The following is a 21,592-nucleotide window of genomic DNA, read 5'->3' as shown; positions in this document are numbered from 1 at the left end:
ACCTGGTATTTTTGGTCTTCTGTACCTTTTGTAACTTCCTCTGAATAAGAGGAAATATGGTTGCCACTTGTGTTTAATTTATTTTAAACAAATCAAAGCACTGATTTCTACTTCCTGCCTGTGCAGTACTTGGGCTGCAGGCAGCTTCAAAGGGCAGAACAGCGATGTTCCTGAGCGATTGTGCGTCTGTTGTATTATGTTATAAACAGTTCAAAGCTTTGCATTGTATAGGAGCGAGTGGTACAACAGTGAGATAATCATTTTCTCTGTGAGCAGCAGCAGAGAACTCTGAGTGACCTTTTGATTTGTGCCAGTTGATTGGTTAAGTTTAGATTTTGGTAGAACATATATTTATGTAAAGACCCCGAGTTTATTTTTCCTGTTTTCTCTAGCGCTGTTTAGCTTGTTCTCTGTCATGTTTATCGCAAATGGCAGGTTGTTGCAAAGGGCAGTAGGAAGAAGACCGAGTACTTATTCATCGCTTGGTTTTCTTGCGGGTTCATCAGGCTTGGGAAACTCCGCCTAGATTAGCACCTCATTTCGGACAGCCCTCTTCTGAGAACCAGATCCTGGGGCTGCGGGCATGGGGGCTTCGGAAACCGGTGTTCCCAGGGCTGCACGGGGCAGATGTGCGTCACGCAGATGGTGAGAGCAAAGACAGTACCCACGCGGGTTCCCAAAGCAAGTTCACTTGTTTCAAAAACAGTTCCCTGAGGCTGTGCTGGGGCTGCTCAGCCTCCCCGTCCCACCTTGCCTCTGCTGCCGCCCTGTCTCCCCCAGGCCACAGCGGCCATTCGTGCATTCTGCTGCTGATTGTCGGGAAGCGGCAGGAACAGAGGCAGGTTTGTATGCACGTGGCTGCTGCACTGCCGTGTTGGACCTGAGGGAGACGCCCTTCTCTCCTGCTGGGGTGCAGCACCTGAGGGACATCTGGGAAGAGCATATGTGAGAGCCTGGGGGGCGTCACTCAGGGTCAGCTGGTGTAGGGCACACACACATCATGACCTTGGGCTGGATGTGGCCCAGAGGAGGAGCCCAGCCTCACAGGCATTGGCGGGAGGGGGGCGCGGGTCACTCGCCAACAGCCCCTGGATGTGCAGGCTCAGCGAATGCGCATGGCATTCGCCTCTCAGGAGCGCAGCTTGGAGAGACTCTTTCAAGGGGGCTGCCCACTGACCTGGCGTGAGTGGGAGAGAGACCACGGGACCTCTGAGCGCAGGCTGAAGCCCCCATGCTCTGATCGTGTCAGTGACCTGAGGGCCGCTGTGTCCTAGTCCCGGGACAGGGTGGGGGCAGGCCTGACGGGAAGTGAGTTGGGAGGTCACAGCAGGTTCTGGGCACTTGAATCTTTGCTCAGTGCCCGTGAGAGCTCCAATTCCCTGTTTTCACTTCTTTGGAAGTGCTGATAAGATGGGAACAGAATAAATCAAACGCAGTTCCATGTTTCCTGGCTTAGGAAGCAAAAATCCAAGTATGACCTTGGAAGTCCTCCCAGACCCAATTCCTTTTTAAATTTTTTCCCCAAGGTGGTTTTTCCTTCTTGTTTTTTCTTGTGGTTAAATATACATAACATAAAACTGACCGTTTTCACCGTTGCTAAGCGTTCAGTTCAGCGGCATTGAGTACGTTCACATGTCAGGCAGCCATCACCACCATCCATCTCCAGAGGTTTTCCATCTTTCCCACCAGAAACTCTGCTCTGTTACCCACTGACTCCTGTCCCCATGCTTCTTTCGGGACCGGCCTAAAGGTTGCTTCCCTTCATTACCCAGGAAGTGGAGCTTCAGCTGCGCCCCCACCTCCCAACACGCCCTCTTGGGGGGCATGCATGGGATGCGGGTGGCCCTGGGGTGGCCTGATCCCACGGTCCTCCTGATGTGGGCTAGGTAGTGATGATCAGAGCAGTGGTCCTCAGTCTGTCCGGCCTGGATGGAGCTGTCTGAGGGCACCTGATCCAGTTCAAATGAAAGGGGTCTGTTGGACATCGGTCATCTTCATGGGGTCACAGCTGACATGGATTGAGCACTGTCCTGAAGCCCGCTGCATGCAGTTCTTGTCGTTCAGTCACCTTTCATCTTGTCCTTATAGAATGAATACCGCAGGGAGCCAGTTTAATTAACCCACATGCTTGACTCATGGGGAGAGGGGCTCTCCGGAGCTGGGCTGGGCTTTCTCTTATTCTGTTTTGTCCCAATCCCTGTAACAACAGGTGAGGGCATAGATATTTCATTCCCATTTCGCAGACAAGAAAAACAGGCACGAAGAAGCTACATCGAAGGATCCCGACCAGGAGAAGCGTCAGAGCAGAGGTTCTGCCACATTTGGTGATACCTGTGCGAGCTGGGAGCCCAAGGCTGCGACATGGTCCTGGGGTCCTGCTGCACCTGCCGCGAGTGTGCACAGATGGATGGCAGGATGGGAGGCAGAGGACGCGGCTGTGGGCTGGCTGCCCAGAGGTGAGCCCTCTGCCCATGGACACTCCAGGAGTATCTCCAGGGCTTTGTCACTGCCACGTTGTCAGAGCTGGGGTGCCATCTGCCCATGCACCTGCCTCAAGGCCTGGAGCGTGTGCTGAGTGTGGCTTCGCTCCTGGGGAGACTGACTAGCTCATACCATTTCTGGGTTGATTTTCTGGGGCAGAGGTCCACTGCAGGTCTGCAGGGACATGAATCGGTTGGAGTGTGTTTCATGAGCAGCTCCAGGAGGGGGAAAGAACAATGTCGAAGCTCTCGGGGCTCGAGCAGCTCCAAGTGATGACGTCAGTGCTGGGCATGGGTCCAGGCCTGCCGCGCGTGGCCTTTGACCCTCCAGCCCCTGCTGTCTCTGTGTTTACTGCTCGGCTTCCTCTGCAGCTGATGTCATTGTGGCTTCATATTTTTCCCGAGGCTGATCTCTGGGAAGAGAAGTGGTGAGGGCCACCTGCAGGCCACCTGTGGCCCAGCCCGCCCCCCACCTGACTTGATGGCTGAGGAGCTCACAATGGTCGTTGCGTTGTTAAATGGTTGAAAAAAATGAAAAGAAGATTTCATGACCCACGCAAATGATATGAAATTCCAATGTCAGTGTGCATAACAAAGCTTTATAGGGACAGCCACGTGTATTCCTTTATGGATTGTCTGTGGCTGCGTTCGCACTACAGCTAGAGACCACATGGCCTGCAGAGCCAAAAATGGTTACTCCCTGGCTGTTCCCAGAAGAGGCACAGGGTCCTCCTTCCTGTGATGACAGAAATTCAGGTTGGTAGTAGCATTTCACATGGTCAGCTCAAACCCTTGGCTCTTAATCAGAAGGGAAGAAGCGGTGTGCTGGGAATGAGCTACGTGATTCCTAGAGAGGACAGAGGTCACCGGTGCCACTACCGTTCTGTACCGGTGGCTGCTCAGGGCCTGAGACCTCATAGGGATTCACTTTCATTTTCGTTGAGAGGACCGGGAGCCACCAGAGGCGGCAGGCCTCTGTCCAGAGCTCACGGGACGCTGTTCAAAGGGACACTGATTGGGGAGTCTTCCCTGTGCTGCCAGAGAGACTCCAAGAGACTCCACCTGCCCTGGGCCATCCATGCGCCAGCAGCCCATGCGTGTGTGACGGTCCGTCCGTGTGGCGCTGGCACCCTTGCCTTTCACGGCGCTGTCGGCCCCAGGCGCAGCAGCTCTACATTTGTTCTGGGAAACGACCCGCAAGATGGGAGGAGGCGCTGAGAAGCCACAGAAAGAGTGTGCAAGGCCCAAGGCCAGAGCCAGTGGGGGGAAGCCACCGTGGGGTCCGCCCTCAGTAGCCCATAGCAGGCGTTCCTCAGAAAGTGGGTGGGGCTCACGCAGAAAGGCCAGGGCCACGAGGCATTTCTGCCCATCTTTGCATTCAGGTAAAAATTGAGGATGAGGACACAGTGGGGTTTGCGAAGACCCTCTGCTCCCTCACTGCAGCGTTCTAAAAAATTGTGGTGAGGCCGGCCCTGTGGGCCAAGTGGTTGAGTTCTCGCGCTCTGCTTCTGCGGCCCAGGGTTTCGCGGGTTCAGATCCTGGGTGTGGACGTGGCATCGCTCATCAAGCCATGCTGAGGTGGCATCCCACATGCCACAACTAGAAGGACCTATAACTAGAATATACAAATGTGTACTGTTTGGGGAGTTTTGGGCTTTGGGGAGAAGAAGAAAAAATAGAAGATTGGCAACAGATGTTAGCTCAGGTGCCAGTCTTTTAAAAAAAATTGTGGTAAAATATGTATAACATAAAATTTACCATCTTAAAAAAAAAATTTACCATCTTAACCATTTTTTTCCCTTTGACAAATGTTTATTGAGTGCCTACTGTATATCAGATACGATGTTGGGCACCAGAGATGCAAAGATAACTATCATGTGATCAAGATTGCTCCGTCAACCGTAAAGGCCTTATCGAATGCTCACCCTTAAATTTTGGGGGAGAAGTCCAGGGTCTGCTAGTCTCCAGTTCTGAAAACCTAGAAACTTAATTCTTTCAAGCTTAGAATGTCTGAAATCTTAAATATAACAATAAATCATGATGCAAGCTTATTAACTTACAAGGAGCCCAGGTTGGTTGTGGAATTATCTCCTCAGCAGAAAAGTCTACTTCGAAGTCAAATTATTATCAGAAGTTGCAATGACTTCATGCATTAAAGTGCACACTCGTCCAGGATCCAGCCAGAGATCCAGTCAAATTCTCAAGCATTGCCGTCCCTCTGCCCACATACTGTTCTGTTAAAATATGCCTTCCCCTGAAATGTGTCCTAGGCTTGAATATCATGGTCCACAGGGGCCACTCGCTGGCAGTGGAGCCAGAGTCTACACTGCGCATAGACATCTGTTTGCCATCACTGTGGTTTTCTTTGGTTTTGTTTTTTGTTTATTTTTCAAGTTTGCTATTGTGGTAAAATACACATAACATAAAATTTACCATCTTAACCATTTCTAAGTGTACAGCTCAGTGGCATTGAGTACATTCACATTGTTGTGCAACCATCACCACCATCCGCCTCCAGAACTTTCCATCTTCCCAAACTGAAACTCTGTCCTCATTAAACAAGAACTCCCCATCCCCCTCCCCAACTCCTGGCAGCTGCCATCCTACTTCCTGTCTCTGAATTGACGACTCCGGGCCCCTCACATAAGTGGAATCCTACAGGATTTGTCCTTTTGTGATTGTCCTCTTTCACTTAGCATAACGTCCTCAAGGTTTATCCACTTTGTAGCATGTGTCAGGATTTCTTTCCTTTTTAAGGCTAAATAATATACCATCTCCATGTATATTTTGTTTATTATATTGCCACGTTTTGCTGCTTCATTCATCCATCAATGGAAACTTGGGTCGCCTCCACCTCTTAGTTATTGTAAATAACGTTGCTGTGAACATAGATGTACAAATATCTCTTTGAGACCCTGCTTTCAGTTATTTTTGGTATACCAAAAACAGGATTGCTGAATCATATGGTAGCTCTATTTCTAATTTTCAAGGAGCCACCATACTGTTTCCCACAGCATCTGCACCACGCCACATTCCCCCCAACAGCGCAAGGGTTCCAATTTCTCTACATCCTCACCAACACTTGTTCTTTCCTGAGGTTTTTTCACAGTAGTCATCTAATGGGTGTGGTGTGGTTTTATTTTGTTTTGTTTTTAAATAAGACATAATTTTCATCCAATGAAATGCACAGATTTTATTTTGCATTGGAGGAGTTTTGACAGATGAACACTCGCACGAAAGGTACATCCTATCAGGAGAGAGAACATTTCCAGCACTCTGGAAAGTTCCCTCTCCACCTTTCCTGTCAGTCCCTCCCACCCTGCCAACAGATTGCCATCACCATGGCAGAGTTGTGTCTGTCCTAGCACTCGCTGTAGCTGGACCCACATGGTGGGGACAGTGACAGGTTTCACTGGGCCGGAGTTGGCCTCCCTGTGCCTGGTATGGCCGCGACCACTCTCCCCTGTGGGCAGTGAGGGGCCGTGGTGTCATCAGGAGCAGGGAGAGGGTCTTCGTTTGCAACGTGCAGTTTCGCTCCACACAGGGCTGTGTTCGGGTTCCAGGCCTCTCCCGAGGCCGTGCTGTGTTGCTTTTGGAGGACACAACACAGGATGCGCTGTCCTCTGCTGGATGACAGGAGGGTGACGTCAGCCCAGGTGCTTCCGGGCAGGGCTGGGGGAAGGTTCCCGAAGAGAGGGCTGGGACACTGAGCTGATGGCACGTCAGCGGTGCTGACAATGGCTTTTCCCTGAATGTGCTCGACTTTAAAAACAGTGCCGTTTGATGAGCAGCAGGTTCCTGAAAAGCTGCGGTCCCCTAAGTCCAGCCCAGTGCCGGCGGCGGGGAGCTGGGCTGGTATTCACCATGGATTTGCTGAGTGACAGGAGATGAATCTTTTCCTCTTTCAGAGATTTGCGTTTTTGTTTACCCTTCACCAGTGATTATTTCTGCCAGGTGCTCCGCATATGGAACTGAGCAGGCCGGACAGTGTGGGAGAGAGACCTGAGCAGATGATAGCGCAAAACATGAATATTTACGCACGTGTGGCAAAGGGGCCACAATCAGATTGAGGGTGCTCAGGGAGGGTCCCTCTGAGGAAGTCACACCTGAAGGATGAGTAGGATTTCCCAGTGATGCAAGGAGAGGCAAGCTGAGTCTCAGGGGCTCAGGATGCAGCCCCTCCAAGGCGATGTGTGTGAAAGGGGCTGGGAGGCAGGCCGCTCTGCGCGGGAGAGGGGCAGCACAGGGAGGGTGCGCCGGCCCTGCACTGGCGCCTCCTGCACTGCAGGCTACCTGTGGCCTGGGAGAGAGCCTCTGGGGGCAGTGACATGGCCCAGAACCAGAGTCATCGCCTTGAGCCTCGGTGACTGGGCGCCCAGGGCCTTCAGTATCTGCGGCTGGGAGAGACTCACGTTTCTATTTCAATTCTCTTCCCTAAAATCAGCTTTTCTAACACTGATTTTGATGATTTTGCTGGGTTTTATGGCTCCTTTTCTTGAAGTCTGGCCCCTGTGAGAGGCTGGGGTCACGGTCTGTGTGGTGCTGAGACCCCAGGCGACAATGTGCCTTGCTGGGGAGCTTCGTCCCCATTCCCTGGCTGGCTGTGTGCTCGCACGGCCACACTGCCCTTTACCCTCTCACGGGCAGCATCCCTTCTGTGCCCGGGCGCCTCCCAATCGGCTCTGTGGCCGCCTTGCGTCTCCAGATGGTGGCTGCTGACCACTTCACGCGTTCCGCAGAGACGGCGTTTTAAAATGAGGATCAGTAAATTGAAGTGCGCTGAAGCCAATGAAAATGGGATGGAGTGCAGAAAACAAATTGGCTTTTCACAGCTCTACTTTAAATCTTCGGCATCCCCCCCCCCCATTTTTTTTCTTTTAATTGTAGTAAAATATACGCAACATGAAATTTATCATCGTAACCATTTTTCAGTGTGCAATTCAGTGGTGCTAAGTATGTTCCGTGGTTGTGCAGCCAACCTCCGGGACTCCTTTCATCTCGCCTGAGTGTTAGGCATCTTTTAAGAAATGAAATGAGACAAAACAAACAGAGCCGTGCTCTGTTCAAAAATCAGCTGCCAGAAGCCAGCGTTTATTGTCTTCTCTCCTTGCCTCAGCGCAGCCACCTGCTGCCTCACCCGTCACGGCCTGGGGCTGCCACGGCCCAGGGCAGAGCCCGCGCTGGCTGCGGCTGGGGGCGCTGTGCAGGTGGATCTGTTCAAAGCTGTCCCCATTACCTGCCTGCTTCTGAGGAAGTCACTGACTGGCCTGGAACTATCAGAAAGCCAGAGTGACAGGGGGGCGTGGAGGCCACACAGCCCCAGTGGGTACTTGCACTGTGGAAAGGCTCATTCTATGGCGGGGAGCCCCCTGCACCCACACTCTGGTCCTTCACGTGTGTTTAATTCTGCATGTTGCTTCACAGGGGGCCATGTGGTCAGTATAGGTGGGTGGGTGTGGAAGATTGGAGCCCGTGTTTATCACAGGATCAGCACTTCCATTCTGTGGTTTTCCACTCATCGTAAAACAAGAGGGAAAAATGCAATAAAACTGTGGCTTCCAGTGTGTTTCGACATTTAGTAGTAAAGCCCCTTCTCTCCTGGCAATGGTGTCATGGATGTATACCCCTTAGGGGTATGAGCCTGTGCAGTGAAAGAACAAGCACACGTCCAGCACGGTAACACACAGTCGGGACAGACCCTGCCGGCGGTTCCGGGACAGACTGTCTGTAAGATTTTACTTCTTGGGACGGATCTGAAGACTTGCTTGGCCCTGTCCCCTGCGAATATTTCCTCCCCGTCTGTGGCCTGGCCTCTCACTACTCTGTAGCGTCTTTTCATATTGAAAAGTTTTAAACTCCAGTGTAGGCTACTTTCTCAACCTGCTTTGTTCTTCAGTGTTTTAATTAAGAAGCCAGATTCCAACCCAAAGTCCTGCAGACAGCCTTCTGGGCTTTCTTCGGCAGGTGTCAGGGTGTATCTCTAGGTGTCCGGGGTAAGGGGTGAGGTAGAGATTCAATCTTGTTTTTTCCCCGTGTAGACAACCCCCTACCCCAGGACGTGAACTGAGAATCCCTTCCCTCCCCTCAGTGCCACCCCATGGGACGTGGCCATCTGTCACATTCCCACGTTTCCTCAGGTCTGGTTCTAGATTCTTCTCGGTCGTTGGACTGCTCATCTGTCCTCTGCCAGCACGGCCTTCGGTGATTTCAGCTTTCTGACCCCTCTTTGTAGCCGGGGGTGGGGACCCCCACCTTGCTCTTCAGAACGGGCCAGGCTCCTCTCAGCAGTCTGCTCTCTCACCACACATTTTAGGATCAGCCTGTGAAGTTCCAGAAAATCTTATCGACGTTTTGGTAGCAGTTGCTGTGAACTCAGAGAGTGATTTGTGTAGAACTGACATGAGTATAATATTGAGTCTTGCTATTTTATAATGTTATTAGGGTCTTTATGTTTCCAATGAAATTTTATTATTTTATTTGTAAAGGCCTTACATACCATTTTTTAGATTTATCCTTAAGCACCTTTAAAATGGTTGCTATGGTAAAAGATATTTTTTAAAATAACATTTTCTAACCGTTGTGCTAGTGAGTACGAATGCAGCTGAGTTTTGAATATTGATCTTGGGAGTCCTTCTGCTCCCTCTGACCATCACTCAGCCGTGACCTGCCTGCCACACGAGTCTGCCCGTCTGCCGCTTTCTGACTCGCACACCCTGTAGTCGACATGGCCCCGGATCCTCACCACCGTGGTGAAAAGTAGGTGTGATAGCAGGTGGGATGCAGCAGAAACTTCAAAATAATGAGAGGATGCTGTGCATGCTTATGTGCTAATACCTTCAGGCATTTCATTGAAATGGACAATTCCCTGGGAAAAAGAAAATGTTCGAAACCTGGACCTAAAAGAAACAGGTATACTTTTTATTGCTCTTTTGCAGTATCTTCTACAATTATTTTCATCAGCTCTTTTCCCCTTTAATAAAGGGAAATAAGATAGGGTAGCAAAAAACAAAAAATTCAGTGGCTCCCATGCCTGATGACACATCTCCAGTCACAGCCCCGCACCTCCTGCAGAGCCCTGGGAGCCGGGTCACCAGCCCAGGGGCTGCATTGCAGACAGCAGGAGGGCATCCTGGGGCTGCCCCTATCCACAACTTTAAACATTTTTAAAAAATTGTGTTCCTCTCTGTCTCTTTCCGCTCTACTCTCGCTCTCTCTGAGTGAGGCTATCTTTTGACCCACATACCTGGATGCAAAGCTCCTTCGCAAAGTCTGAAGGCAGCTGTCTTCTCACGTGCCGTCAGCCATGGTCATTTGACAAGATGAGAGGGGAGCACGGTCAGCCCGGGGAGCTAGCGCTCGCAGTTTCCCCAGGTGTTTGCTTACACACAGCCTCTCTTCTCCTCCCTGTTCTGTGTGCCCGGGGAGAGACAGGTGGTGCGAGCATCACCCCTCCTCCCCTTGCAGACCAGGGCCACCCTTCCACGCAGCGCAGCCTGCATTAGCAGCATCTTCACGGCAAGCACAGCCCGAACAAGCACCACATCCTGGATGACGGGCCCACTGTGGGTCGGAGGGGCGTGGGTCAGGGAGCTGATGTGTTGGATGTAGGGCACTTCTTGGGTTTGTGTTAGCAGCAATCCCAAGTCACACCATGAGCTTTCGTTGAAAGCGAGTCATTCCCAAACTGCCAGACGGCCACCTCAGTCCCAGTGGTCTTTGAGATGAATGCTTTGTCGACTTTGTCTGCGCTCCTGGAGAAGTGTCCAGGAGTGTGACATCATTTGGGAGAAGTTGGTTCTGTCATTTTACCTAAAAGCAGGAAAGTAGAAAGGAGCTGTGTTGTCATTCTGGATACTGCTCAGGTACCGGAGAGGCACTGGAATGGATAGGGGCGTGAGCACTGTGGTTTGATTTTGCATGTGCGTGGTAAAAAACAAGCATCATAAAATTTACCACCTTAATCATTTTTTCAGTGTAAGTTCAGTGGTGTTAAGCATGTGTCTGTTGTTGTGAAACATCTCCCGAACTTTTCATCCTGCAGAACTCAAGTTCTGACCCCGTTAAAAACAACTCTCCATCCCCTCCCCCAGCCCCTGGCAACCACATGCTACTTTCTGTCTCGATGAATCTGATGGCTCTAGGGACCTCATATAAGGGGAATCATACAATATTTGTCATTTTGTGACTGGCTTATTTTTCTTAGCATAATGTCCTTAAGGTTCATCTGTGTCGTTGTGTCTCAGAATTTCTTTCCTTTTTAAGACCCAGTAATATTCTATTGTATGGATATGTCACAGTTTGCTTATCCCTTGGTGGACGCTGGGGTTGTTTCCAGCTTTGGGCCATTGTGAATAGTGCTGCTGTGAGCAGGGCTTCACGACCCTGCTTTCAGTTCTTTTGGGTAGATGCCCAGAAGTAGGATTGCTAGATCATATGGTAATTCTATTTTTATTTGTTTGAGGAACCTGTATTCTATTTTCCATAACAACTGTACCATTTTACATACCCACCAATAGGGCACAAAGGTTCCAATTTATCTGTATTCTCATCAACACCTGTTATTCTCTGTGGTTTTGATCGTGGCCATCCTAAAGGTTATGGGGCAAAATCTCATTGTGGTTTTGATTTGCATTTCCCTGATGATTAGTGATGTTGAGCATCTTTTCATATGCTTCTTGGCCATTTGTGTATCATTTTGGAGAAATGTCTGTTCAAGTCATTTGTCCATTTTTCAGCTAGGCTATTTAATTTTTTGTTGTTGAATTGTAGGAGTTCTTTACATATTCTGGATACTAACCCCTTATCAGATACACGATTTGCAATATTTTCTCTCATTCCATAGGTTATGTTTTCACCCTGTTGAATACGTCCTTTGATGAACAAAAGCTTTCGGTTTGCAGTAGTCACCTGTGGTTTGGCTTCTGTTAAACATCTGCCTGTGGGGCCACAGCTCTGTGGGAGGTGCTCTTATTTCTGGTGGCGCGTGGCTGCCCCGGGACCCTCTCTGATCACACGTGATCGGCTTTTCCTGATTTCCTTCCAGCTGAAGCTCTTAGACGTGGAATTCATGGAAGTGCTTCATGGCAGAGTGAGTCTTGTCTCTGAGCTTTGCCAGAGCTGGCACCATCGCCTGAAGGAGAGAGAAGGGCTCCGCATGGGCTTGGCAGCCGGTCCTCGATGTCTGTCTTTGGGGTCCATGTGGGCAGTGTAGAGAGAACCAGATCCTAGAGTCAATCAAGAAAAAGAGCAAAACTTCTTTGGAAGAATAATCATTTTTGGTTTGCTAAAAACAAAAAGTATGAACAGGAAGTCTTGACCAGTCAGAGAGAAGGCCTCCTGAGGTAGCCGCCTCCTCTGCCCAGTGCTCCGAGGGCACGTGGCTGCTGCTCCTCTCTGGGTCCCGGCTCAGAGCTCCGGGCCACAGTACGGGTGTGCTACTGCCTCTCCGGCTTACAGTGCCCCCCACCCCAACCACGGTGGCCTCCAACCTCAGGCCACCTGCTCTGTCTCAATGCAAAGCCATACACAGCTGCGGCCTGCTCGCCGGGCCTGCGTCAGAGCCTCTGAGGGGCCCTGGAGGCTGACCTCCCACCTGGGCTCCCTCGCTTCCATCCTTCCAAGTCAGGCCGAGAGGCCGAGCCGGGTGACAAGAGCAGCGGGGAATAGGATGTTCTCTGCTCATTTCTCTTTCCTTTCTTTTTTTCTATCTCCCTCTACAATAGCAAAAAGCTGCCAAAGTTTTTCTGTGCCCCTCTGTTATGGGCTGAGTTGTGACCCCCAAAAATTCCTGTGTTGAAGTCCTAACCCCCAGGACCTCAGAATGTGACTGTATTTGGAGACAGGGTCTTTCCAGAGGGGATTAGGTTAAAATGAGACTGTGAGGCGGGCCCTAATCCAATCTGGCTGCTGTGTTTATAAGAAGGACACAGTTAGGACACAGACACACAGAGGAACAGCCATGTGAGGACACAGGGAGAAGACGACCATCCACAAGCCAAGGAGAGAGGCCTCAGGAGAAATCATCCTGCTCACCCCCTGATCTCGGACTTCCAGCCTCCAGAACTGTGAGGGAACAGATTTCTGTCGTGCAAGCCCCCCGGCTGTGGCGTTCCTGAGGGCCTCCCCAGCACCCTCACACCCCATCGCTTTCTCCCCCTGCAAAAGCATGGAGACGCTCACCAGCTCCAGCAGCAGCACGTCACTGTCAGTGTGAATTCGAAACTCTCCCCAGGCTGACTTGTAATATTGGCAAGGGGCTGTGAACCGTGAGCCCAGCATCCTGTCCTGAATGGGTACGTTCCGTATTGAAATGCCACTTGTAGCCCTCTGTTTCCTGGCGCTTTTGGCAACAGCCCAATTTTATGTTCCAAAGAGGAAAAGGAGGGTTGATTTAAAGACTCAGACGTTGTTAGGCGTTACCTTGATTTATGTCAAAATAATATTAACCAGTTGAATAACAATGGCTCACCATTCACCTGCAGCCAGCGGGCCTGATAAATCGAGCACATTAATCTCTATCGTGATGGCATCAATTTGTGCCAGCCGTGCTTCTAGGTTAAGAAATGTGTCATGTTGTCCCAAATGTACGTCTGCTTGGTACAGGGTTGAGTTAAGTGGTTCCAAAAAACAAGCGTGTATATTTTCTCTAGGGAAACTCTTGTATATTATTTCAGCTCAAAACATCTCTCACACACAATTCCTAATCAGGAGTGAAGATCAGGGTTTGTCCGGCAGGCCCAGCTGGAGGATCTGAGGCCGTGGCTGAGCAGCGGGGCCCGGGGCAGGGCGGCAGAGGGGCTCCCGCGATGCCTCAGGAGGAGGCCTGGCTTGGGCGGCTCCTGTTTGTCTCGCTGGCATTCAGAGATGTTTTTCAAGCCTTCCCGCACTGGAGCTGAGAGGGTCTGGAAGGCAGTTCCCCGAGTTGTACCGCGGAGCTCTCCCAAGGGAACCTGCTCAAAAGCGTGACTTTGTGAGAAGGGGACTAATATTTGCTATTTCTTCTTTTTCCCTCATTTCCCAAGGGAAGGCTAATCTTTAGAAACACAGAACCTCTAGAGGCCAATAAAATGGAGCGTGAGAGAAGCGAGATTGTTTCATTGTTGCTACCATGAACTGGAGTTTGTTTTTACTGGGTTTCTTTTCCCTTCAGGAAAGCGCTGGGTAGGAGCTCTGACAGATTATTCTTGCACCCCTGGTTCTGGCTTCCCCCTCATTGTTCCCGTTGCCTTTTATCACCAAGATCTCTGTCCAGTTCAATGTCAGTGTTTCATGGACTCGTTCCTGCCGCTGGGCTGCTGGCCCACCTCTGCCCGGGCTTCCCGAGGGTGATAGTGTGTGGCCCCCAGCCACCCTTCACGTGTGAACCGCCTTGAGGGCCCCTGAAACCAGCTCAGGGCGTTGGCAGGACAGTCACTGCACTGTCTGCTCGGCACATCCCAGTGGGGCCGAGGGCCGGGCGTCCAGCGGGACGGGAGCCTCTCTGTGTGGGGCCGGGGCTGGGAGCCCTCGGGCTGCGCCGTGGGTCTGATGACCAGCAAGCATTCATGATGCAGAAACGTGCAACCCAAAGGCGGCGATAACAGCAGAGCGGGCTCGAGGCGCTGCCATTGAAGGTCCAGTCAGGGCTTGGGGCAGAGAGCATCGTACGTGCAACCGAAACGCTTTCCTGTGCTCGATGGCAGTTAAACGCGTGGAAATCTGCAGCCAGGGCTGAGTTCAGACAGTGGGGAGTTTAGGCACGAAAAGTGGGTGAAGGGCTGGGCCCAGGAGGGGCAGGGTCCTCTTCCCACCCCAGTGACTCCTAGATGGAGCTGTCCACGTGCCCCCCCGGGGCAGGGCCCGGCCCCCGAGCCGTTCACTCACCCTAGCGTTCACCTGCAGGGCTAGTGGAGGGCCTGTCTTCCTGCTTACTGAGCCTGGCGAGACTGGAATGCAGACCAGAGGATAGTGACATCAGAAACAGACGCCTGGGTGAATAATTTTGGGAGACTCAGCATTTGATTCCCTCTGTAACCTCCCAGGGTAACCTCGTCCAGGGGGCCTAGGCCTGCCCCTGAGAAGGAGCCTGGAAGGTGCGTCCCTGCTCCTGCCTGACGCACCCAGTCTGACTCGGGGGTGCATGCGCCCCTCCGGAACTCCCCAGACGGCTCCCGGCAGCTCTCCCAAGGTCACCTCTAACATGGTCTCTGAACTGTGTGGAAAGTTAAATTCCCCTGGAAGGAGCATTTTTCACGTGAAAATGCTGTCCTTGTTTGTGGTAGTTACAGGGGTCAGCGATGTGCTTCTTTTGTTAAAATGGGATTGTCTTTTCATCCTCAGAGAAGAAGAAAGGTGTCGAGTCCCTCTGGGCTGGTGCACTGGGGCACAGACCCACCGCAGCACGACTTCTGCCCCTGGGGCTCTTGGGGGTTCGAGAGGCCGCCAGGGCGGGACGGAGCACCTTGCTCAGGGAGTGTGGCCGCAGCGCTCCAGGCACCGGTGTCAGACGCGGAGCACAGCTAGGAGCGTTGCTTGGGCCTGTCCTTACAGAGGAAATTAGGTTAAAATCCAGAACTTTTAACCCACGGATCCTGAGCTGTGACTCCCAGGGGAACACAGGGGTCCCTCCTGCAGCCTCTGCTGCAGCCTTTGCATTCCCTGGTCAGTACCTGACCTGGGCGTGTTTCTGTTTAAAGACGCCATGTTGAACACAGGGTTGATTCTTTCACACTGAGCTCACAGCCAACAGCACTAACAGGCTTGCCTCCAGCTCATGTAACACATATCTTTTCTCCAGAAGGCTCACCACAGCCTCCTTGTGCCGAGAACACCAGACAGCACTTAGGTCTTCCCCTGCAAGGCAGAGATAGGTCCACGGCCCGCAGCCAAACGAGTCAGCAGTGTGTGGAGACAGCAGCAGGTGCCCAGGGACCGCCCAGGCCCATGCCCAGAGCCAAGCCTGGCACTCGGGCCACAAAGGCGGCCTGCCAGGACTCTGCCAGGAGGCCCCCAGCCCCCAAGGACTCTCAAGTGTGTTGGTGGGGGGCCTATAGGCAGCGTTCGAGGGGCCCTGTCACACCCTGCTGCACACAGCTTCCTGCTCCCCAACAGGTATCCGGGGGCCGGCATGTCACGCCCACGGGTGTGGGCTTGGCGGAAGCCCTTCCCGATGAGGGCATGGTGACACTGTGGGGCAGCAGACCAGGGTCTGGAAGGGATGACTATGGTCTGGCGCCCACTTCCATTTCCCTTCTAAAGATCCAGTGTGTGTAGGGGCTGCAGCCTCTGAGGCCCTGCCTGGGTGGGAGCATGCCAGGGTCTTGCCATGATCCTCTGGGGCTGTCTAGGAGATCTGGCTGCAGAGGGGGCCACGTCTCCTCCCTGCCCACCTGTCACTTTGCCCCCAGTTCTCTCTCTGCCAGCTGGGCCAGGGCCAAGTCTCCGAGGGAGGCTCTGAGCGGCCGGCCGCCGGCATGCTCCGCAGCCAGGGAGGTTCGCCTTGCCCCGGTGAGTCCTGTGCTGCCGAGCGGATGCTGCGAGCCCGGGTGCACAGCTGAGCCCTGAAGGCTGCGTCCGGAGAGGACCATGCCTTTTGCAGCCCTGTAAATGCTCTAGGACATAGCATTCCTTAACCTCTTTGAGGGGCCACGGGCCCCTTAAGTAGCTTGATAAGCCCTGTAGACCCCTGAAAATCAGTCATCAGTGGCCTACATTCATACATGGAGGAAGTGCTAAATTTTAGTTAGAGGTTAGTGAAAATAAAGACGCATTTTTTCCCATCCAAGTTCGTGGATGCCCTGAATGCTCCCCACGGGGCCCACAGGGAACCATGGGCCCAGCTAACCCTGGGACAAGGAGGTACACACAGATTGATGGTCCAGAGCAGACTGTGGGGGGGGGGGGCGGGGTGCAGCGGGCACCTAACCTGCAGGAGGAAGGAGTGTGAGCGCCACAGCAACATGCAGAGCACGCCAGGCGGGGTCCAGGCCAGCCTTCGCCCTCTCTCTCTGGAGAAAGGAGCATCTGGCCCAGAGTGGAGAAGACTCTTTCCTCTCTCGTGCAGTGGGCATGATGCTCCCCCGATGCTGTGCGTGTCTCAGGACCTCCACTTCTGGCCGTCAGCCTTCCCCCAGCCAGCAGAGGGCCTCTCTAAGCTGGGAAGGAGGATCCAGCCCATGGTGTGGGGTCCCTTCCTGATGGAGCACCACCTTAAGAGAGGGACTTTTTTGTGTGGTCTTTTTTATGATGGTAAAATATACATAAAATTTACCATTCTTGGGGCCAGCCCAGTGGCACAGTGGTTAAGTGTGCACGTTCTGCTTTGGCAGCCCAGGGTTCACCAGTTCAGATCCTGGGTGCAGATATGGCACCACTTGGCAAGCCATGCTGTGGCAGGTGTCCCACATATAAAGTAGAGGAAGATGGGACAGATGTTAGCTCAGGGCCAGTCTTCCTCAGCAAAAAGAGGAGGATTGGCAGCAGGTGTTAGCTCAGGGCTAATCTTCCTCAAAGAAAAAAAAATGACCGTTTTAACCATTTTTAAGTGTATAATGCCACTGAATTGGCTTTTTCATCTTCCCCAACTGAAACTCTTTCCCCATTAAACACTAACTCCCCATTTTCTGCTCCCCCAGCCCCTGGCAACAACCATTCTACTTTCTGTTTTTACAAATTTGATGACTCTGGGGACCTCATAGAAGTGGAACCATACAACATTTGAAAAAACTAGCGTATTTCACTTAGCATAATGTCTTCAAGATTCATCCATGCTGTAGCGTGTCAGGATGTCCTTCCTTTTTAGGACTAAACGGTATTGCTTTTTGTGTACAGATCACATTTTGCTGATCCATTTCTCTGTCAGTGTACACTTGGGGGGCTTCCACCTTTTGGCTGCTGTGAATGATGCTGTGTGAACAAGGCGCAAGGAGGGGTGATTTTAGAAGTTTGAAAGGTTCCCACCTCTGTGAATGTTAGCATTTGAGATGCTTTTTTACCCTTGGAAGAGATCTGGCAGTAATCTCGTCACTTTAGCTACAACTACATCTAGTTTTCTTCCAGCTCCCAGCCCACGTGGTTATCCTGGGCACCGACGTGGTGACCTGCTGCCTCTGCGCTCACTCGGCCAGCGCTCCATCTGCACCAGAGGTTCCACCGGCTCACAAGGTGGAGGCCGGCCAGATCGGGGCGCATGGAGGCCCTAAATCCCAGACCCCGTGAGAGTGCATAAAACCAGCCAGACCCTCTCTGTCCTTGTGATAGTACAGGGTGGAAAGTGGCCTCTTGTAGAAAACTGGGATTAAATACAACTCTGCCCAACCCTCCAGTCGCCACCGGGCCAGGGCACGCTTGACTGCACGGCAGGAAGCCATAGCTCCATGCACTGGACAGCAAGGTCACTGAAAGAGAGGCAGCACCTGGGAGGCCTCAGTCAGAGAGGGGAGGGTGGTTGGGGGCACGCGAGGTGGGGACAGGAGGTTCAAGAGAAGATGACAGAGAGGCCCCTTTCCCTGTCTTGTTGGGTTACTGGTCAGTAGCGGCACTGCTTGAATTCCCTGGCTTCTCTGAGTCTTTCTGGAATCTGTGCTGTGTCTTAGGTGCCTATGATCCAGCTCAAGGACATGCTGACTGTCTTGCAGAGCATGTGTACAGAAGGAGATCTTCCACAGAAGGAGCCTGGGGACAGGCCGTTCTCTCCACACAGTGAGGACGGGAGGAGCACAGCCCCATGCTAGCGATGCTGAGTCTGCCAGCACCTTCAGTTGTGTCAATGCGGCACGGAACGAGAGAAGAAAATGCAGGACATCAGGTCTGGTCTCCGCTTGACCAAAGGCGAGGTTGAGAAGGCTGCCGCCGGCCCGGGCTCTCAGGCGACGAGCGCTCACTGCCCTCCAGTGGCGAGACGGGCGCAGGGCTCGCTGTGCTCCAGGCGTTCGCGGGAAGGCCTGGCTGCCACAGTCCCGTGCCTGCTACCATGCTCGCTGCCTCGCACACTGTTTCAGGACGTGCGTGAGCCCGGACACATTATGTGTCGGGTGCTATGGGCGTATGAGATGAATTATACATTTTTACTGAGCTGTGTTCTCCAAAAATTCTTATGTCCTCACCCCCAGTACCTCAGAATGTGACTGCATTTGTTAAAGAGGTGATTAAATTAAAATGAGGGTGATAGGGTGGGCTTGATCCAATCTGGCTGGTTCCTTATAAGAAGAGACACAGACACAGAAACAAGAGGGAAGGCCGCTGATGACACAGCGAGAAGGCACATCCTACAAGGGGCTCTGTGATCTCGGTCAGGACGTGAGTCATGGAGGTGTCTCACCACAGACCCGTGTCCTCGGCAGGGCTGGCTGTCCCCACACCGGACTTGGTGGTGAGCCTCCGGAACAACAGCTCGTGGACCCTGCCAGTGCACAACTCTGTCCATCCTCCTTCTCAGATCAGGCGCTGGTCTGCCACCCACGAGCCATGCCTGAAGACTCTCCCCGCTCTGGGTGCTGTGGGGGACCTCAGGAGGGACCTGTCCCCATCCCCCAGGGGATCTCCCAAAATGTGCATGTGGGGATGGCCCGGCCCTGCAGGCAGGAAGGCAGACCCGGAGCTGTTGAGGGCCCACTCCACACGCACTCGCCTCTCGGGCTGGAGTGGGCCTGGGAGCTTGCAGACCCCTTGCCCCTCAGCCCTGCAGCTGGCCCCTGGGACTTAAGCAAGGCTGTTGACTCAGAGGGGAGAAACCAAATCTCTCACAGACGTGATGCGCATGCAGGCCTGACCCACAGGCTGCTCCCCTCACTGTCCGGAAAAGGCTGGGCACCAAAGTATGAAGAGGTTAGACTTGTAAATCTGCCAGTAAAGCACCACCCACACTATGTGGGGCAGCAAGTCAGAGCAGGTACCCAGGATGCTGGCTCACCCGGAAGCTGGGTGAAACAACTCAAAGTGGGCAGATGAGAAATTTCTGGACCTCTGGCTTCCGAGGGTGTCTTTCTGTCAGACTAAAGCATGCTCTTGTCAGAGACCACAGCCTTGTTGGCCTGCAGGCCCAGCTCCCTCCTGCAGCTCCTCAGAACGTCACCGCCTCCCATCCTTTTGCCCCTTCTCACCACTTCTCACCATCACTCACTTTCTCCACCAAGTCTTCTCCCAGGTCTCCAAAGCCCTTGTGGGCTGTTTGAGTCCTTCTCTTACTTGGCTTCTCTTTCTGGGGCACTTGACATCCTTGATTATTCTTTCCCTCGGGGTGCTCGAGCCCCTACCTCTCAGTCTCTTGCTAGATGTCTCCCCTTCTACTCTGTGACGAAATCCTCCAGGGCTCTTTCCTCGTTCATGTGTTCTCATTCTCTCCCAGGGCCTTGCCTCCCGCTGGTATGTGACCCCCCAAAATTTGTCTGGAGCCACAGATCTGCTGCCCCCATCGTGCTTCCTGTCTCAGTGGATGGTACCACTGCCGCCTACTGCCTGAGCTGGCCTCTGGGGCCATCCACTGTTATGTGGCTGATTCACCTCACACCTCTTCCTACTTACCCACTAGAGCCACCATGAAACAGAGGCTCCTCCACGCCAGGACATGTCAGCTGGGTAGGTTTCCAGCAGTTACTTTTTTTAAAAAACAGCTTTATTGCAGTATGATTTAGATACCCTATAATTCACTCATTGTATTGAGTTTTAGTAAATTTATAAAGTTGTACCACCATCATCTCAGTCCGGCTTTGGGACATTTCCATCACCACAAAATGTTTCTTGTGCTTGTTTGCAAACCCCACTCCCTGCTTCCACTCTAGCTCAAAGCAGCCACTAATCTGATTTCTATCTACAGAGCTGCCTCTCCTGAATATTGAACATCTACTTTTCATCAATTCACTGTAGGTACTGAGGCCCAGCAAGGTTAAGAGACTTGCTCTGGAGACGTGACACCAGCAAAAACGGCGGAGCTGGAAATTCTCTCCTCTGCAAAATCAACAAGGACACTCTCAATTATTATCATAATCAACTTTTTCAAAACTCTGGAAATTTGTCAAAGGCTTGTAGAAATCTGGGGAGTTTGTTCCAGGAAAAAAGCTGAATCTTAGTAGGAACAGTGAGCTTTGTGGTTTTAACTCTCTCTGTTCTCATTCGCCTCTCCTTAGCTCCATGGTAAGCTTGAAAGCCAGCAGCCTGTAATCACGGTGAAGATGAGCAGCCTGGCAGCCGCTGGAAGGTGCAGAACAGGGTTGAAGTTCTTTCAAAGACCCATTTCCAGAGAATTGTCCTTATTTGACCTACCTGGTCATTCCCTGAAGACTGCCCCCACACAAAGGCTGTTTTCATTTGATCTGGCTTGGAGCTTGGCCAGTGCAAACAGCCTTTTCCTCAGGAGCATTTGTTGAAAACAATCAGAGACAGTTGTTGAAATGTTGCCTGAGGTGGTTTATAACAGTTGGGGAAAACAATAGGTTAACCAACACACTTACAAGGAGAAGCTGGGAAATGAAATATCTATGAGGCTTTGGAAAGCTCTAGCATGTCCTTGGGAGTCGAGAAGGGTGTGCATAGGGTTGTGCATGTACTCAGGAGAACCTCAATCCTCCCCTCTGGCTAACCTTGGGGCTCTGCACGAGTGAAAGGTGGAGGCTAAGGTGGAGTCACAAACGGCCTGGCTGGGTGCTGCAGGTGTGCCCCCTCCCACACACAGAGCCCCTCCACAAAGGCTGAGAGACATATCGGTTCCACGCAGCTAAAGAAATTTCTCTACAAACCTTAGCTGACCGTTAAGTTACCTGAGCAGAGACTTCAGTGGTCACATAGGAAAAGAATATAAACTTTACATATTTAGTTCAGGAAAGTCACTAAACAAACAAACAGCCACAATAACAAACCCTGGGGAGGGGTGGCCAGAATCTAATTTCTAGAGTTGCTGCATTATATTATTTAAAATGTCCAGTTTTTAACAATAAAAATTATGAGACATTCGAAGAAACAAGAAGGTATGCCCCATACACAGCCCCTCTATCATGTGTGGGTCATACTTTCTTCCTCAGGGGGAGGGGTCCCAGAGGAAACCCAGGCATTGGATTCACAGGACAAAGACTTTAAATTAACTATTGTAAATATGTTCCAAGAACTAGCAGAAACCATGTCTAAAGAATAAAAGGAAACTA

At 52.0% G+C, this 21,592-nt stretch overlaps 2 long non-coding RNA genes across 2 annotated transcripts; one reads left to right on the top strand and one right to left on the bottom strand.

Moving 5' to 3' along the window:
* Nucleotides 1-11,028: 11,028 nt before the first annotated feature.
* On the bottom strand, nucleotides 11,029-12,771 carry LOC138925310 (uncharacterized). Its single transcript, XR_011441274.1, has 2 exons — nucleotides 12,660-12,771; nucleotides 11,029-11,704 (listed from the first exon to the last, which is right to left on the bottom strand). It is a non-coding gene; the product is annotated as an uncharacterized lncRNA (long non-coding RNA).
* A 5,969-nt stretch (nucleotides 12,772-18,740) lies between these two features.
* Nucleotides 18,741-20,530, top strand: LOC138925309 (uncharacterized). Its single transcript, XR_011441273.1, has 2 exons — nucleotides 18,741-20,033; nucleotides 20,322-20,530. It is a non-coding gene; the product is annotated as an uncharacterized lncRNA (long non-coding RNA).
* The last annotated feature ends 1,062 nt before the right edge of the window (nucleotides 20,531-21,592 follow it).

Source organism: Equus caballus, chromosome 8 (genome assembly GCF_041296265.1).
Source record: "Equus caballus isolate H_3958 breed thoroughbred chromosome 8, TB-T2T, whole genome shotgun sequence".
NCBI lineage: Eukaryota > Metazoa > Chordata > Mammalia > Perissodactyla > Equidae > Equus > Equus caballus.
This window is presented reverse-complemented; position numbering and strand designations above follow the sequence as displayed.